The sequence below is a fragment of the Varroa destructor genome, unplaced genomic scaffold (genome assembly GCF_002443255.2).
Source record: "Varroa destructor unplaced genomic scaffold, Vdes_3.0 BEIS01000003.1, whole genome shotgun sequence".
NCBI classification, from domain to species: Eukaryota; Metazoa; Arthropoda; class Arachnida; order Mesostigmata; family Varroidae; genus Varroa; species Varroa destructor.
Window position 1 is genome coordinate 17818018 of NW_019211456.1, and position 18301 is coordinate 17836318.

The following is an 18301-nucleotide window of genomic DNA, read 5'->3' on the forward strand; positions in this document are numbered from 1 at the left end:
CTTGTTGTCCTTTCCTTGGCTTTTCCTCTTCTGTCAGTGCATGCTGCTGTACCTCCTGCTGCTAAAACGCTACCGTTAGCGTCCGCTGTGGTTTGTTCAGTTCCGTTCTTTCGTTCATAGCCAGCGGTTCAATGAAAGGCGAAAGGGAAAAAGGCTTCTATTCCAAATTTAGCCAGGGTAGACTCCCAGTTCCGCGGTTGTAGCAGCCATAGTGATAATGGGAACGTTGACGGTCGACCCCCCGCTTACCTCGGCATGAGCTGTGTAGTGTGCGGCACGCTACTCGTTGTAAACCAGTCGAATAGATCTTTTCACTGTATGCTAGCTAGGCATAACGCTGATTAGGTAGACTGAGCCCGTAGCTATCGCCTCAGGTTCTAAACAATCAAACTAGATAGATCGACAGCGGGTATTGGTGAGGCCAAACACGGCGCGCAAGGATAAAGCTAATAATAACGTGGAGTGCATATATGCACACTCACACTAGCCTAAATACACAGCTGTGCTCAAACGGAATGCTCCTTGACCAGGTCTACGAACAAACAGCAATTTTCATAACCACTCAATTTGACTCAAGACGCTGCCCTATGGGGCAGATACAGGACATCGCGTACGATAGGTGTTACTGTAGCGTACAGGCAATGCATCCTTTTGAAACACATGAGTAACAATGCGTAGCTATTAGCTATGCCCATATTGGTATTGTCTCTTTTGTTTGCGTAGTTGCGAACGTACTAGTAATTCTGTGATGCCCTCTTTGAGTTAGCAAAAAGCGGTGCTGTTGTTATATAACTTGAATTAGGTCACAGTTACAGTCAGAGTACCAAGCAGCCTTTAGGGATCTATTTGATTGATAATTGATTTTGACGAAGGAGCTTTCTTAAGGTTTAGGAAACGCGTACGATTACGTCGTTCCAATCTACTATTTTGGCGAGCCTTACTTTACATACGCTACAACTATATCACATATAGACGTTAGCTCTGACGTTTTTATTTGTTGCTAAATTCGGGTCTCATTGGCATTAACTCAACGGGAGGCAAGTACATTGAGCCTATTTTTTCTTATCAACAAATATAATTTTTCAGAGATGACGGTTATAGAAGAAAATATTTAGTTCACGCCTTAAACAAACGACTCCAAAGACCACTTCTGGTTAAGATAATGCTTTAAAAAGGCTCTGTTCGGAGCAACCGTGGCCCGTTTGGTTTGAAGTGAGTTTACCTGTAATGGTTAGGTCGTGGCATCAATCTGTAAATGGGCCTTGTTGTCGTTTGTGCCTGCTGGGAAAGAGAAATGGCGAAAGGGACGGACGTTTAGATAAATAAGCCTCTGTCAATTACTGTCAGTTTACTGGAAATAGTCGGGCTAAGGTTCTACGATCGGTAATAAAATAGATATCCGAATGATTAGAAGGCCAGAAGGCGGTTGAAAAAGTAAAATGAAGCCTGAGTGGGTTTATCTTCCTTGGCCTTTATACGCTGGACAAAAATAGATTTAGAAGCAGCTATTTTTGCACGCATTCTGACAATGATTTGCTTAGTGCATAGTTCATCGATACGACTGGAACTTGAGATGTAGCTTCAACCTGAGTAAACAAAAAAATAGCTGCTTTTTGGAATCATCAGTCTCCGTAATGGATGCCACACTTAGCTAACAATAAATTGTACATAAATTAGGACCAGTGCACAGTCATAACTTGCGTTAAGCACATGTTATGATTATAGACAGATTCGCTTGTACGGGAAAACCATTTAGAGAAAGAAAGTTTCTGCGTTGTTTCGGTTTCAAAAACCGTGCGACAGTGTACAAAAAGGGAGTTCTGTAGTAGTCGTACAGGTACAGAGGTCTTATTTTTTTTTGCAATGGCGATATAGAGGGTAGGGATAAGGGAAATTTTCCTCGTTCGCGGTTACTAGTGCGTGTGAGCTAGCTTTTTTTTTGAAGACAAGACAGCAACATTCACCCAATGTGTCCGCCTCTGATACTTCTCCCCAGCGCAACCCCTTATGGGATGCTACGGGATCTCTGCGTTTTCAAACCGATCGGTATCCGCTCAAGTGGAAAATACAACTCGGGCCCGAATAGAGCACACAGTTTCTGCACAACGCCTTAGCAGGCATATGTGCCTCCTCAGGACAACGTAGAAAGCCTGGGTAGGCTGTGCCAGTGCTACCTAACTTGTATATCGGCGGTCGTAACCCCGTGAGTTCTTTCAGCTGCCGCGCTAAGTTTTTTTTTTCACCAAGAGGACACTTGGACTACAAAGAAGGAACCACTTTCTGAGGTGGTGTAACTTTTGTCAGAAGAGTATACCTGCGTGTCTATGACGAAAATGAGACTACTATCGAAGTACAATTTGGGTTGCAAAGGGGTCATATGAGACCCTACTACCTGTCAGTGTCGTCTGTCTTTAGCGACTAATGGGAGTACGCTAGCCATGATCGCGTAAATCTCAGCGACCAGAAGCATGTACACTGAAAGCTTTTTCAAGATACATGGCTAGCAATTTTGGCATAACCAGCTGCTAGAGTTAAGCGGCAGATCTTCTGTGGTGAAGCAGCAACAAACTGTCGTGCGACCTGACGGATGGATGCATTTGAACGTTAGGCTACCCGTATCAACAAGCCATCGTCCTGTGTGTTAGTCCGTTTGATGACGGAGGAAGAGAATAGCGCACAACTTTACCTCGCCTGGGAGAATGGCGCTATCGGATACGTCCGCCCGGGTGGTCGGCTTTTGGAGGAGGATCTCATGAGCTATTATAGGCATCGACGATTTTCGGGCGATGTTGTCGATGTATGGAAGATGTTGTTCGGTTGGCTGTCGCGCACTGCGCAGGTTCTTCTGGCCCTTTTGGACCTAAGGGCTAATGTTGCACGGTAGAGTGCACCGCAGCTGCTGCTTGGACGATCAGCCTGTAGATATCTAGGTTCGCATCCTTAGTCTTACGATATGGCCAAGTCGAGCTACATTAGCCTATCTTCTGAACAGGGCGAGCTACATTGTAAAAGTTATTATAGTCGATTCGTAAATGAACATATGGGGAAAAATACAATTCAATATTCAAGTTATTTTACGTGTGACGTGGATTATATATTGTCCGCCGGATGTCAGTAAACAAAATGGTGAAAATTTCAATCTACATTTGACTCTCACATTTTACTTTGGCTTTTTATTTTTATTTCCTTTCAGGCATTTAGACTCGTTGCTCACTGTCCCGGTTGTTCTTTTTCGCTATACCGAACCGCCCCACCCAACGGCGGGGAAACGATCATATTTTGCTGGCTATTCATTCGTATTATTATTGTTCTCTTCATTCTATTCGCGCGGCTCTTTGCAGTTCGTTTTCCGTTCAATCCCGGCTCACAGCGGGGCCTTCCCACTACCAAAACCATTATTCCCATTTGGAACCCGGGGCGGACCAGACGTCCTCAAGCACCGCGAGTTCTCTATCTGGACTCGGATCGGTATTGCAGACCGGGGAGCTTCCAGAGGCCTCTGATGGGCTCCGACGTGGGTATGTGCTTGGCGAGGCCACGTTCGATTGATGGTCAGTGAGTGGATAGACGTTGGGCCGGATGGACGCGGGAGGGAAGAGCGCCGAACGAGCGAGCGAGTTGACGTGAAAGCGGACAGTCGGCAATTCGAGTCAAGTGAATCAGACACGAGACATCGTGGAAGAAGAGGCGTATTAGTGGCCGGGAAAGCATTCGTCAAGTTGGTTCAACGAATAGGGAATTGTGCGGTAGCCGCAGTAAGAAAACATGGAGCCGTCATGGAATTTAAAACGAATTGACACGCACACGCAGGCTCAGACACGCGTCCGTGTATATAGGCGGAACTTTAGGTTAGTGTCTGAGCATCAATAGCAGATAAAATTGATTAAGCTGGCTGTTAGGCTGTATAGGTGGATGCCTATCATAGCACAAGCAGACAGACTGGGAGGGAAAACCTTTCTTTGCAAACGCCCCCTGTCTATTTACCCGTTCTTATTGGTGCCAGATCCTATAGAGGTTAGCCATTATCCCAATCAGGTTTTATCTCTTAGTATCGGTCACAGTGTTGGACGACACTTCCCACAATCAGGTGCCAGTGATCAGTATTTAGATTTATACAATTGCACCATATTGGACTAGACAACTATTTGTGCTTATTGTTGTTATTACTGGCAAACGTTAGAACCGTCGCTCACTCATCGATTTTACGTTGCTTATGGACATAATCGATTCGCGGATACATTAGCGCACCGAGCATCATAACACGGGAAAACGCACTGCAGGTTTTGCCGAAACAATGGGTTTGGAGTGAAGTCTATAAACTCTGTGAATTCGGTGAGTTCCGTGCTGAGGGTACCTTCAACGGCAGATCGTACGACATTTCCATGATTCTCCAGCCGGCAAATCATTATGTTAGCGTCGCAATACCGTGGCAGCATCAATGTTTCAGTCGTACATTTGCCAATCGTACAGCATACGTATTGATTACCGTAGTCAGAAGTTCTGTAGTGAACTACTGCGTCCTAGAAACTGCGAATTCACAAAGATCGCACAAAAAAAGCTTATCTTTACACCTATAATTTAGTGTTTTTTTGCAAAAATTACCAAAAAAACGTAAATTGCTGTGCCGTAATCTTGATTGACAATTAGAGTCAGACAGTTTCAATTTATCGCAACAATATATCTAAATTACGCATCCTTCAGCGTCACTTACGAATCTGATTTAAATGTTCGCTTCGTGCCAGCAGTGTCAGAAGAAGCTCAAGACCTGAGCTTCTCTTCAACGGTTGTGCTTCACCCGCCAATATCAGCATTCGTAGCAGCAATAGTGGCTTAGCATCGCTAAAATTTTCTAGTGGGTACTCAGTAGCAGCAGTATTAGCGCCCACCATACTCTCTCACTTTACGTCCCCAAGGACAGCAGACGCGAGCAAAGCAGGCCATTTGTCGACGCATCTACTAACTGCTCGTCGTCTAAGTGTTTCAACAAGCCACCCCTTACTGATACTAGTACCGAAGCACCCGCTAGCTACTACCTGGGGTCGGCCAACGACCCTACGAACATTGCATTTATTTGAAGGTTAGAGCAAAACTGTGATACGTCCTCGCTCCTAGCTGTGAGCCTCGCTTCATTGCTGCACTGCTTTGAGCACCATACAAATTATCTACATCCCTGGCCACAATGGTCGGTTTCTATACGCAGACGACGATATTCATAACGCAGTTGTCATCATATCAAAGGTTCGACCTCACCTACGACAACGCTGCTAAGTATGAACCGCTGCATTACAGAACGGAACAGACAGAGGATCTCCTGCTTCGGTCAGACGACATTTGTATTTTTTTTTCAGTGAGTTTGAATAGGTCCAATCTTAGGAGATTCAACGACTCTCGTCCATCTTTCTTCGCTATCTGCATCCACTCCTATTGCCTTTACTGCCTCTGCGAAGGTTTTCAAGAAATTCGACAACCGATCGAAAGCTCAACGCCGTCTAATTAGCCACTATGTAATCCAAAAATTTAATCCATTATTTGTTCGGGTACTACCCACGATACTATCAAATCCTTTTTTTTTTCTATTAATGTGTTGCTAGCTTTCTGCCATTACTCTCTCTATCTCTTGAATCATCTCGGATCTGAACTGTCAAATGTTATTACGCGGGTCATTCAAAGTGGAGCGTACGGTGTAACTGGGCTTACGTCGGTCCCCCGCCGAAAACCGCTAGGAGTAGGCCTAGATTTTTAGCCCCGATGTGAAATACTATCTGCCATATTCCGTTGTGTCCGTTGTTAGCTATCCGGTCTGTGGGTCTTTTCGAATTTCTTCGTATTTTTCTACCATAGGCCTACACCAGATCTCTATTCTACTACGCTGTGTTTTAGTTTAATAAATGGACAGATCTTTGCAAATTCGGATCCTGGATTATGTTGCAAACAAAATGGCATTTTAAAGGTCAACGAGAAGCATATAACTGTGCTAGATTTTATATAAGCTCGAGAATATAATTTATAGGATGTCACTCATTTGTTTATTGATATGTGGGTAGCAGCGAGTCGGTACTGGCAAACATCTAGCGGTAAGGAAACCCAATAAGGGAAGCAACGAGGCGCGCACTGGCCCGACACACATTATTGATTTTCTTACTACTTCGGAACATCAGACGAATTCTGGGTAGATGGATCTATTACATAAGCAACAGCCTAACTACGTTACGGTTAAACTAATAGCTAGTAACGATTTAGAATACATGAAGATATTCTAGGAATAAACAGTATTTTGCAGTAATTGAATAGCCCACGATATTCTTCAGTACACGTTAGGCCAGTACGTTTGCTTACAATCTCACTGGAGATTCTGAAGTCTGTAGAATTATTCAGCTATAGTATGATTGCACCCATTACATCAGTAAATAAATAAGTAAATAAAAAGGACACTGTGTGCAGATTGCATTCTCGTTCATTTTTATTTCTTCAATTAGAAATGCTACTTTCGTAGACTGGTCAGTCCGAGTTGCTTGCTACCGACTTACGCGAGTCTAGCGTTTGCAAAGAAATTACAAAAAAAAAATTCGTCTATTTTATGAGCGAACGCGCCCGTCTTGGCCCCACACTTGGCGGCTACATCTATATGTTTTATGTCAAATCCAGTTTCGATACATTGGACACTACGCCTCACCTGATAACGTATATTAAACTCATATTTCCGCACGGATTTCAGGACCAGCAAAACCTTGTATAGAAATATTCCCCCATAGTAACAATAATAACAGTAGTAATAATCAGTCAGCTAAAGGCAGATTTTCCAATTTCGCGCGCTTTTCGGCAAGTGGACAAGGCGCAACACAAGGGATAGTTTCAATCGGCCCTCTACTAGACTACCATTGCGTAAATAATAACGATAATAACATGTATGTCTAATCATAAAACTCGTATCGAATTCTATGCGACACTAATAAGATTTTGTGACGTAACTGATATTTTTGCTTTTTGATCATTTGCTCTAATGCGAAGTCTTCTTTGATATCGGCCTATTATTTATTCACTTTATCGCCATTAACGTCTATGGTAACGTGGGTTCTTACTGACGTGCCGATTTGTTGAGCTGACAGGGTGTAAACACGCAGTCGTTGTCGTCTGACGTTTATTTGTGTTTGCCCTTCTTTGATGGTGATTTAGTTATAGTTATAGTGAAACTACCCATGTGTTTTTCGTCTAACATGTGATGTTGCTGTAGCACGTTTTCACAACTTCTACTTTTGGATGCATGGATTTACACTAAGTGGCTAGTATCAACGTCGACTGGCAAAAAAAAAAAAATGAAGCATTGCATTTTGTAAAAGTAACACAGTGTTTCGACATATATTGAGTTGCTTTATGGATTCAGTTTTTTTTTTTAAATATATATACCTTTTTACTACATATAGGAGGGAGGGAGGCAAATATATAACAATGAATTCTGCCATCCATATGGTCGTTCCATATGGCCTTGATCATTGAATCACACATCCCAGCCAGGTGTTGGGAGCATATATGGTGGTGTCCTGCTTCGGCGTCTTTTCATTTCTTGTTGTCTCTTGGGAGAACCTTACCCTAATTCTTCCGCTTGGACCGTTTTCGCTGAGCATCTATTGGCCTTAAAGGAGCCTTAAGCATCTCGTCGCAGCTCTCTAACTTCATTGGGGACTAACGGATAGCAATCGCCCTTCATCATAGAGTTGTTACGACCACTACGACCCCGTTGGTTGCGGTCCGATGACCAGGGGGGTTTACCACGGACACCTTTTCCCATTGGCTGACAAATACAGTTTCGTTTGTTATTGCTAAAACAATGTAATAATCAAATCCAGTAATATGTAGTTCAGAAGCGTGCAATAATTTTGATCTTCAATTAGAACAGGTGTCTGGGCCGACCCGCAAAACCGCTATGAGTATTTATGGTAATGTATGCATCTATACTTAGATGAATCGAGTTTCCCGTCTTTATGGTGTCAGTGTTTCAGGTTTTCATTATGGTACTAAGCTCGACCCCAATGGTGCTATAAACAACATTGATCTTCACAATACCAATGACAGCGGATACATCAGCTTTAACATTAGCTAGAAGATAGAGCTCATTACAGCCATTAAGATAGGAGGCGTCTGTGAATCATCAACCTGCCAATCCGATGTCTCTAGCTTATAGCGGTTACAGTATATAAGAGTATAGCGACAGTAGTGGCTTCCGCTGTGTAGTGGGGACAAGGTGTCCTTGTCAGCCAATTTGCCAAAAAGACTATTTTGCCGTTCATGTTGTCGATAAAGGCAGCATCGTTGGCAAATATTTACGCTTAAAGAGGTCTAGTACAGCATCGTTTAGAAATAGGTTGACCGAAAGGTCAAAAGCATACACTAAACGGTGTTTATATTTTAGGGAAACGCACGATTTTTACCCCATCTGCAATAGCTAACTAAAGAATATTAACGCCAACTATACGGTGGATTGTCCAGAAGTAATAAAATTATCGATACTATTAGATGGGAAACATTTATGAAGAGAAACCAGCAGAGCCTAGAATATCCGTATGCGCTATGAAGAGTACGCCATATGCTGTTTAGTTGTTTGCTGTTTATCTCTGACCAACTCTATTTTTCGTCTATTCCTCAATGATGTAATCATACGATTACACAAGGTCTGCCATAAATATATTGAGATTTACGCACAATGCAGCCCGGCGTGCCACCCCCGGATTCGTCGTGCTTTCGAAGAAGGAGGGCATATGGAAGAAAATAAAATCCCTGGTGAGACACAAATAACCAAATTCCTTCAAATATCGATGGGCTTGCCCTCTGCCATTTCACACCGTTTGTTGGGCAATATTTATGGGTCCTCCTCACGTATTGCAGTCGTCATACGCTATATCTGCGAGCAGCGATACAAGTGTAAGACTCAAAAAGAAGCTCAAAAAGGAAGAGTGCCGAGTGCTGGTATCCTAGCATGCGTATGATGACTGGGTTACAGATACATGCTACCTAATCCACTTCGGACAAGACTATTCAAATTATAATAATAAGCATGATAAGCTTTATATTCGCTCTAATTTTAAATATTCATTAGGGCATAGGGCATAGCCGTGTAACTTTTCATAGTTATGAGTTGCACAGCATCCGTGCAACTCATAAAATCTGAAAATATAAAGTATGGATATTCTGTTGTTTCGAGACACGATTTTGTCCGGAAATAATAATTAGAAACAAATCAATTGATTTACATTTGGAAGAACGGGTGGGCTTCTAGTTGTACAATGCCGAATCAATCCAATTGGGCCTTTTAGCGATAGTCGAATATACATAAATGGGTCTATTTAAAATCAACTTTAACAAAGAACGCACAGCTTATCTGGCACACGATAGGCATTTGTTCTATTTCTTCTTCTCTTTATTCTATTACTTATTTGACTACTAGCTGACTGGCAGCGTCTAGAAGAAGAGTATTTAAAGAAGCTTAATGCAGCATATCCGTTTTACATGACCATACCGCTTATAGAATCGAAAAAGGCGTTAATCACAACTAGTCCCAGCCTGACCCGTACATTTTTTTTTGCACCATAACCCGTATATATGTATACTACTATTATGCGACGAGAAAGAGGCTCGATGAGCCAAAACGCACGATCCCATCAACATTACCGATATACCGAAAATGTAAAGAAACTACTATGTGGAACATAAAAACAAGATCAACATTCGACTCCGTCTCTTTGCCAACATGTCGATACAGACATGTCGCTTGTATGTGAAAGCGTGTATAAAGCGTACGTCCGCACGTTATGGCTGTCCGAGTACGCTCGGCGCGATGTCGGACTCGGATACGAAGTGGGAAACGGGAAGGAATGCAAGAAGCCGTTGCGGAAGAAGCCGTGACGATACTATCGTCCCGACGCTGGCCAAAGAAGAATACCAGCCACCAAAGACAGCATCACATAGCGATGGCTATGTGAGGAAGTGGCTGCCGCTGCCGTTGTGTGTATCGTTAAGGAATAAGAGTAACGTTTTTATGTCGTCTTCGGACATTTCTGCGGCGGTGAGCGCCTACGTCACGGTGGCAGCTGGCACCAGTGTACTAGCGCGTAAGGCGGGTAGCGATGAGCTTTTTTCCAACACTTAGCTCTGTCTTACTTTCGCCTATAGGGACTTTACTATTACCAGATTTTACTGACCTTATGGTGTATTCTCCTATAGTATAACAAGTTGCACGGCTAAATGGCATAGACTGTTTCACGCACGTTACAAGAATTGGTAAAAACGCGTGGAAACGAAATTGGATTAATATCTATAGCATTTTTGTATTGACCATTTGATCGCATGACAGAAGCGTGTACATTGCAGCCAAGTTGGTTTGCTGCTTGACAAATGTTTTCCATGGTAGACCCTTGTCGTTTATACAAGTATTAATTCAAAGTAATGTATTTTCAATAAACTAAGTAGGACTTCGAACAAGCCTCCAGAATCTCCCAAGGGGCAGCATTAGCATAGAAAGGGGTTACACATGTCTCCAATTTAGGAACTGCTTTAAATAAGCGGCATCTTCTAGCAGTTAGATTGCTAGATGTCCTCGCAGTGAACCAAATAATCCGTAATAAAGGAAGCTCCTATTAATTAATAAACTTATAATAATCCTACACATATAATTATCATGAGATCACGTTCTAATTCACTTAAATGTTCAACTCGCTCTGCTCCAGGTTACTGCAACGTCATGGAGTGCTCGTCATACAGATGACCTGAGCTCAGAAGTAGTAGGTGACTTCTCCTAGGTCTATTGAAGGTGAGTATACGTTTTGTCAATTATGCTGTAGCAGTCCGTGATAAACTAGCCAACTAGCCTTTGCCTGTATCACTACTGCAATATGTTAAAATGACGGCTGTCCAGCTTTGTGTTCTCTAGAGTTCTGACGGGAACAGTAATAATTAGCGAGATATTTTTAGCTTTTATTGCAGGCGGTTTTTAGCTCACGGAAATAGATTAAAAACAGTAGTGGGGCTTGAATTGGCACGTGGACAAGTACGACGCTTCGATAAAGACGAGAGAGGAAACGCTCGAGGCGTTTGTTAAAGCTCAGTGATCTTCCTAGGTCATGCCAGAATCAGCGGACAGCTATACGATCAAATAACATAAAAAAAAAAACAGCGAAGTTTGTTCCCTTTATGAATTGTATTGCGGCGACTAAGTCGGGGTCGTATAGTGCCCTAAGCCAAGCCGTTTAACATTGCATGCCAGAGGGTTGCACGCTCAACAAACGCGTGGGAAGACACTCCATGGCCGTGCGGGTTCTTCCATTACGACTTAAATCATACTATACCACGACCGGACTACCTAAGTGTGACCTCATATGTCGCACTATCTGTTTTATTGGTCATTGTCGATTTACGTCCAAATATGTCACATCGTTTACTCGGTTCACCGAATCATTCTCGTAAAAAACTAAGGCTTCCTGTCCTCTTCCCGCAAGCTGTTCACGAAGCGGCGGAAGCTCTTGCATCGAACTGTTGCCACCGAAAGCACCCAGAAAACGATGAGTAACCGGAGGAAAGGGGGGGAATCTATAATATATACCGATCGCCATACATTTATTAGAATTATATAATTTATACGTAATATTTTTTTTGCAATATATGTCGGGTATGACATGGTGTCTATTCTGGCTCACCTCAGGCGTTATGTAGTATAAAGTTCTAAGTTAAAAGAAGATTAATAAATATCTGCCAATGTCACGACTCCCACTATTTTTCAAAAGTAGTATAATTTTTTAGGTAGAGGATTTTAGTCTGGTCGTGTCCAGAGTCAAAATTGCAAGTATTAACCTATCAACTGCCTACCAATGGTTCTAGTACCAAATTCTTCTAAAGATGCACTTTTTTCAAGCAGAAAGATTGAAGACAACCGATACAAGCAGTGGGGGCTAGGGAGCTTGCCAACAAATGAATTCTATGTTTTGTCTTAAAGCGAATTGGACAGTTTATACAAAAATTAGCATTTAGAGATATACATCTAAGGATATGCTCGACAGAACAGCTTCATCCAGAATGTTCACGAAGCTATCGCCATTTCTTGAAAATCGTTTGTGACCTTCTAGATCACGCACGAAAACTAGTCTCATTCGTGATCTAGAAGGCCACGTGTTGTGATCAGAAATCATCTTTACAAGTTTATCTGCCAAATCAAAATGGAGTTATTACCTTTACCTTTTAATAGACCAATAAATGCACAATTTGCATGAATAGACGTAGTTATATTCAGCCGAAATTGAAGGTATTTGATCTTGCTTATGCGTACAAATAGGGTTTGTTGACGGCCTACACGGCCACTCTGGTGGTACCGTTAGAGTAATCCTATGGACCTTGTACTCTACTAAACTTACTACTACTACTACTAAACTCGTAACGTTGCAGCTATCTACTGTTATCATTATCAGTAGATTGTCCAGAGCTAATTAGTGGCTTGAAAAAGCTGAACAGATTTTAAACCGTATAAAATAAAACAATGATATTCGTTTATTGTTTACATATACATGTATAGCTGTTTACTTCTGTTTTATACTGCCTTGCCCAATAGCTTGTTTGAGATAATCGATGGTACTATACTCGCCTATCGCCATCTTTGACGCATGGAGCGGAATTGGATTCGGAATTGATGGTCGTTCCTGTTTTGCTCGATCCAGATAGTAAATCGTACCGATGAATTTTCGAGTAGCCATAATCGACCGTTGCGCTACATGTCAATGAATCTGTTTAGTCATTTTAAGATACCTGGCAGTAATGACTATTTCCTTTGCAAATGATCTCTCGTCGTAAGAAATATACCTATTTTGCGCCCATCGCAAATATAAGCGTCAAGCTACGCTAGACGTCGTCCTCTCGTCTGATCGACGCTGTTTTGTCTCATCCTTCTAGAAAAATCATGTATTGTTCCCTATCGTTCGAAAACTTCCATAATTAAACCCAATTGATTTCATGCTAGCACGAACCGTTTGAGGCAGTGCTTAACGGCAGTACCAGGCGTAAAGCCAATTAAGTCCATGTTCACTTGTACGCCTTCGTGTTGCACCCATGGAAATATATACTTGCCAAAGATGAGACACGTGCGATATTACTTGAAAAATTGGTAAGCTTAATATTCATAGGCCTTTTACGTCATAAAACTAACCTAAACGACGACGGAATAATCACTGAAATAAAACAATGTGTCCGTTAGTTTCCCCTGACTTCCATTTGAGAACTGAATACGACGCTGTTCGCAAATAACATTGAGTTGCTTGATACCAAGTGTGTTCTTTTTCGTTTTTTTAACAGTGACTCCACTAGGCCGACTACTTTTTTCGGGCCTCTACTTGATTTTCCTTTTCCCTTTTTGCCGTTTGGCTTTCCTATCCGGTCCTATGTTCGACATGCTAGAGGTCATTTCTAGCTTTTCAGCTGTTTTACCTTATTTTCTTTTCCTAGCTTATGTTCCTATTTGCGGTGAGTGGGTTCTAGGAGAACGACATCCAGTGTTGATATGTCGAATCCCCGCGCAGACAAGGAGCACAGCCTGTCCCATCTAGTGCAACAGTGCTACCATTCTTGCTAGGTGTCAGGTCTTGTAGGAACTTCATCGGAACACTGTAGAAAACAAGGTAAGGTCTAACCTATGAATCGACGTGGCCATGGTCAAGACATCGCTGTTTACCATCCTGAGTCCTAGACTATAGTACCTTCAAAATCTGACGTATCGACAGGTCCTGGCCCGTTGGTGTGACCAAACTAATGCCACGAACCGATTTACAACAGACGCTAGTATCGGACCGCTGTTCGTTCAAAACAGGAGGTGTTATCCTCGCTCTAGTACGAGTTTCCAACTGGGATCTGCGGCACTGACTGAAGGGATCAACGAGGATATTGGCTGCGACCGCTTCAATTCGTACTCTACGAAGTGCCCTCACTTCACTGTCGAGCGTCGCGTGCCAATCAGTCAACAACAAAACAGGCAGTACTTTTAGTAGTAGATCTTACTACCTGTCCTACATTGGAGAGGGAGAAAGAGAGAGAGAGGCCACTCCTGGACCTGTAAAAAAAACTAGCCTCGTAATGAGTAAGTCTCAGCCAGAGACTGTATTATAGCAAATAGAATAACAATGTGTCTAACGAATTTGTGTTGTTTTTACATTATGTTATTTGGGACGGAATGATTGGTGAAAAGTTACCGGAACAGCTTCAACGAAAATGTTTTAGAAGATTAGTGTGTCGCTTTTGTTGACTTTTCCTTTAAGTGTAAAATTGATTCGCATTGTATTTGATAGATTATTTCAAATTATTGATTGAAGTCAATTGTCATCCAGGAATACGTGTAGCACGGTCGCGACCTCCAAAGTCATGCCAATCATCCTTCTGTCCTGCTGCAAATCTCGATGAATAACCAGGACATGTTCTTTTTTTACAACATAGTGTTTGCACAATTTCGCGACAACTGTACACATTTTAAAAATTCCCGATAAAAATATACACACTCCTGTTTACTTCAGTGACAACTATCTGCAATTTGAAGTTCAAAGAGGAACTTTTAAGCTTTGGCAATTTCGAACTCAGTGCTCGTCGGGATTATCTGAGTTGGCACAGAAGGCAAGTCGTCAGACTGGTTTAACTGACAAATTGGTTTTTGTAGCCCCATTTTTCTACATCAACCAATGTCCAATAACTTTAAGCTTCAAATAATGTCGCTTTTTGTGTCGTCGTTTTGCTCATAAGTAATCATAAAAATCATCGATTCATTGCAATTAGTTTGCTAACGTAAAATAAACATCTCCTACAATTTGATGAATTGCAGGTTGCCGTTTAGTGTTTGCTTGCTTTTATCACAGATATTTTAACGTAAGGATCAAAGACATTTTAAATTGGACTGCGCGTAGACATGTACGTCTACATTGGGTATCGCTGTTAGGCATAGGTCCATCGAGCGGCCGGCTGTCAGCACGAAGCGAAATCGATTTACCTGTGGTCAGAGCCACGTCCGTATAGCTTAAAAATAATACCTCGTGATGTTTAACAGCTTCCGCCTAACATTGGCATGGGTGACAAACGAACGATAGCACGACGGGGAAGAGACGATAGCGGCAAAGCGTATGGGCCGAAAGCATCGATCGTCGATAACGAACACCGATCATTAAAAATCACACTTTTGTTCTCTGACGGGCGGACTTGGCGGTCGGTTTGACGAAATCGACGTTTAGAATCGGTTACAGTGTTAAGACGATAGTAGTATTACGCACAGATGCAACAGATATATCTGTTATTCATTCTAAATAATTACAGAATTAGTAGATGAGTTAGGTCGCAAAACTACTGAAAACAATAATGCAAAAAATAAGTGAGGAGCCGGAAAGAGGAGCGAACATTTTTTTTTTTTTTTGCTTAATTACTTAATGCCTCATCTTCGAAATAATTTATCTTTGTACATTCACTGCTACCTAGTAATATTACTGCCACTGAGTGAAACCATATATGAGCGCCCAACAATAACGCAATGTCACTCTCGTTTAGCATATGATCAAGTAATGACGAAGCCATAAAGACGCGAGTCGTTAAGGCTATCAGACAAGTTATTTGTGCTGGCGGAGGTCCTTTAAAGGCATTCAGGCTAAGCAGTGGCCTCTAGATAAAGCTGACGCTGTATCTCAAGCAGGTCGAACTTTAGCACTAATCGACTGGTCTTACCTGCAAGTGAAGTCTCAACGGACCTGAGCTTCCTTCAACTCGATGATTTCTTAACATAATTAACTTTTACATCTGTAACCATCGTTTCGTGAATAGAACTCGTAACGCAGAGTGCTAAGTACCTCTCTGCTTTAAGACAGGCTGCGTCGCGTCGCCGCACAATATATCGTTGAACCCTTTCGGTCCGCTTCGAGGTTCCTACCCCTATCTACACAAAACTAGAAAGTAGTTTCATATCAAAGCTACTGTGTAGCTGCGGCTCCTTTCATTGCCTTTCCACCGCAATGACGCCGGTGAATTCGATAATCGAAGCATGCCTATGTCTCCGATTATGTGTACGGCTTACAATGGCCTGTGAATGAATGGTGTTGTATACTATATGAACGGACCGAATGTATAGTTAAGCAAGTGAACGTTCGTATAATGGCTAATTGCGCGCTAGGGGTCGACAGAGCGGCGGCCGTTGTGTAAACAAGCGGTTACGCAATGTGCCGCTCGAACATGAAGATCATCGCTTTATCGACGACAGCGACGCGTCTTGCACTGCGGTCTCCCTATTTCGCATCCTGTTTTTATACCACGATCCTCCTCCTCCTCATTGGTTGAGCTCAAACAACTAATTTTTTGCGTCTTACGACCCTTCCAGGCTGGCTGTGTTGACACACGAGACTCCTCCTACCTCGCACCTATTTCTGCCTTATTTGTATCGGTTCTACGAAAATCAAAAAGTTCCCTGAGCAACGAATACTTTCTCAGAAGCACTGTTTTATCATTCAGAGATATCGTTTACTGAAGAACGGTTTAAACGTGCTTTCTTAGCGTTGTTACATATGTTGCCTACACGAAATTCAAGGAAAATGGCAGGAAGTTGGTGGTAATCATCACCTTACGTCTTCATGTATCACTAACATTACTTCATAATACGAAGCGAACAATTAACTTAGGTCTCAGCTTTACTAATTTCTATTACGGGTCCTACGTATCTTCTGAATGCGGTCCTCTGATCGAATGGCATAACTGTGGATTGACTCGTAAGCCCAGTGGCCTGTCAATTCATCCAGCAACATCAAACGCGGGAATGAAGAGAGCAAAGAACATAAATGTGTGACAATGATGCTTAGTGAACATTCAAGTGTGTGGGGGCAATTTCCATTAGTCTACTATTTAAACTAATGGAAATTGCCGTCAGGCTGGCATAGGCAAATCTGTATTTTGGGTTAGCGTAACTATGATTATGATGATGATTATTAGGTTCCAAATACGTTCTATAAGATCTTTAAAGTGCTGGATGCACCCGTCGGGTGCCGTTTTACACACTCGGATCAATCAACCTCAACTTAATTCTATCTGTAATTAAGGGTCTAAATGTTGTACGGTTTCGTGAGCTGTTATAAAGGCATTGGTACTCAGTGTAGCCACAATAGTTGAGTAACTTTATGGCTACCATGCTGAAGTTTTAGGCGCATCGCCCCGTTAATAACAGAGACACGTAATAAAGCGAAGGTCATCTTATATTCGCGACGCTATTGAAGAAATGGAACTGATATCATATCTAGCATGATAATTAGACACGTAACATAATCATAATTACGCCTTATAATTGGCTTCAAGGACGGCTAGAGCTAGTAAAGGCACACGATGCTCTTATTTTACAACAGAACTGCACAGGGGTCGTTCTTGTATGCGACACTGAGCTGCACTTTTACAGCTCCATTACATTTTTTGCTCCATTACATCGCGAAAAAAAAAACTACTTAATTTGACAAAGGACTGATCTTGACTAAATCTAGTGCATCAATAGCGATGGCTAACCAATTTGACTGCCCTGAGCATCTCAGACATTGAGTAACAAGGGTTGTTTGCAGAATTTTATCACACCCAATTGCCACGAGAATGGGTTCTGTACATGCGTCTATTTGCCTATGCCCAGGAGAGGCCTGCAAATCGAATCGGTCATATTTATTATTTCGAAACTGAAAATTATGTCTACGGACTATTCTGCAAGCTAGATTGTTGCCGTCTGAATACGACGACCGTTCCCTGCCCTTACCCCAAACATCCTTTGGATCACTACGTCCAGTATTTCTTAGCGGCCCATACCCTGCTATCCTAGACGAAGCCGTTAGATCACCTGATCCTATAGCGGCGCCACCATCTCGGCCACTGGTAGCCGCCTGTCAGCGATGCCAACTTTCAATGCGTACATTCAAAGAGTCGGCTTAGGGCCAATTGTGTCGGGTATATGTCGGTAAGGCCTACAAAATGAATGCATCGCTTCGTAGACGCCTTACCAGGTTCGAGCCGTTGGTAACAACTAAGTTTTTTCGGTGGCGCCGATCTGTCGTGCCCAAAGTGACTGTTAGCTTTGTGTAGCAATAACAGATGGCGTCCAGCTCAGTATTAGGCCTTGCTTGTATATAGAAAGTCTACGGCCTTACGTCTCCTTAACTACCTTTTGTATCTGCATCGTGACGCCATGGGCGTGAAATTGTATCAGCAGCAGAGTATAAGAATATGCTGTCTGGATTATGTTGTCTACTCTACTCTACTATGCAGGATCAGTTCTGTGCGGAGTTCG